This window comes from Propithecus coquereli, unplaced genomic scaffold, assembly GCF_000956105.1.
Source record: "Propithecus coquereli isolate 6110/MARCELLA unplaced genomic scaffold, Pcoq_1.0 Scaffold1009, whole genome shotgun sequence".
In the NCBI taxonomy this organism is placed as follows: Eukaryota; Metazoa; Chordata; class Mammalia; order Primates; family Indriidae; genus Propithecus; species Propithecus coquereli.
The window spans coordinates 57,246-59,222 of NW_012133959.1; the positions used below are offsets into that span (position 1 = coordinate 57,246).

The following is a 1,977-nucleotide window of genomic DNA, read 5'->3' on the forward strand; positions in this document are numbered from 1 at the left end:
TTGTTTCTGTTTCTCTGGAGAACCTAATACACTTCTGTTGTCTCGGATCTTCACCCCGGTACTAGAGTGGTCAGCACAAGTCATCACACACCCTGTGGCGGGCCAGCCCCACAGCCTCCCCGGAGCCTGCGGCAGAGCATCCAAACCCTTGCCCATGTCCCCAGGCCCTCTCACCTCTACCTCCCACCTTCACTCCTTTGCCCTGACCCCACCTGGGGGGTTCGCACCTCCAGTAGCGCACCTAGCAAATCTGACCCCCTAGGGAGGATCATTCTTGAACTTTTCAGTAACAGACATGAAATGTAATATAATAAGGCCTAGAAAAAAATAACATTTCCTTTGTTAAACTTTCTTTTGTTTTTTTGTGGGGTTTTTTTGTTTTGGTTTGGTTTTTTGGAGACAGAGTCTTATTCTTTTGCCCAGGCTAGGGTGCGGTGGCATCGTTATATATCGCTGCAACCTCAAACTCCTGGGCTCAAGTGATCCTTCTGCTTTAGCCTCCTAAGCAGCTGGGACTACAGGCACACAACACCCATGCCTGGCTAATTTTTAAATTTTTTCGTAGAGGTGGAGTCTCACTATGTTGCTCAGGCTGGTCTCGAACTCCTGGCTTCAAGTGATACTCCTTCCTCAGCCTCCCAAAGTGCTAGATTACGGGCATGAGCCACCGTACTCAGCCTATTAAACTTTCTATATATAAGCAAGCCAGAAAAGTTTTCAAATGAAAAATAAAATAAACATTACAGCCAAAAAAGGAGAGGTAGTGGCGTAGTATTTTTAAGTTACATTAATGTTATTTTTTTTAGAAACTTATACCTACCTACTAGCCTGTTGCAATAATAAATAACGTTAGAGCGTACTGACCATTAAATAGTAATAACAATAAAAAAGAAGGAATTTCAATTTTTAGGCTAATATGCAAATTCAGTAAAATAGTTCATGTATAAGGTAAGAGTTGCACTTACCAAACCAAAATATTACCTCTAGCAGTTCACACTCTGTTTCACTTTTATAAAATTTAAATCAAATGAGAATTACAAGTTGTCACATAGAAGAGCTGCATAGCAGTAGCAGTCACTCAAGTTCTTTGTCTTTACAATCACTGCATCTTCACTGGTTATTTCGAGTCTGCTGTAAACACAGGAATGTATAATACCACAGGGGCTGGAGACAAGAACTGTCCCTGAAGCAAGGTCAAATGATTCCACAAAGTTACAAACTTACTCTGGAAACAAACATGTGCCCAAAATCCACATGTATGGGGGGCAGACGTGTAACTGGAGTTCTCTGAATGAACACCCATGTAGAATACATTGCTTATTAAAGCATAAGTTTTTTTAATGGTTATTTTAAAGTTTATACATTACTAAAATTCAACAGTGCAAAGGCAACAAAGTAAAAATAGATAAATTGAACTACATCAAATGTAAAAGCATCTGTGCACCAAAGGACACAATCAAAGAGTGAAAAGGCAACCTGCAGGATGGGAGAAAGTATTTGCAAATCATATACCTGATAAGGGGCTCATATCCGGAATATATGAAGAACTCCTGCAACTCAATAACAACAAAACCAATAACCCAATCAAAACAATGGGAAAAGGACTTGAACAGACATTTCTCCAAAGCAGGTATAACAATGGCAAAATACATGAAAAAATGTGTTTCCATCATTAATGTTCAACGTCATTAATTATTAGGGAAATTCAAATAAAAAACTAGAATATGAGGTATCACCTCACACTTATCAGGATGGCATATATATGTATATATATTTATATATGTGTGTATATATTAATATATGTACACACACACAGAAAGCCCACAAAAACGATAACAAGACATGTAGAAACTGGAAGCCTTGCACACTGTTGGAGGTAATGTAAAATGGTGTAGCTGCCATGGAAAACGGTATGGGTCTTCCTCAAAAATTAAACGTAGAATTACCATATGATCCAGCAACCCCACTTCCGGGTAC

The 1,977-nt window shown here is 39.2% G+C and overlaps 1 protein-coding gene across 1 annotated transcript in view; it reads right to left on the bottom strand.

Annotated features, from left to right (window-relative positions):
- The window catches only part of LOC105809062 (nuclear pore membrane glycoprotein 210-like), a gene marked incomplete at its 3' end in the record, with an annotated part of 56,971 nt that overhangs the window by 54,056 nt on the left and 938 nt on the right, over positions 1-1,977 (bottom strand). The window lies entirely within an intron of this gene.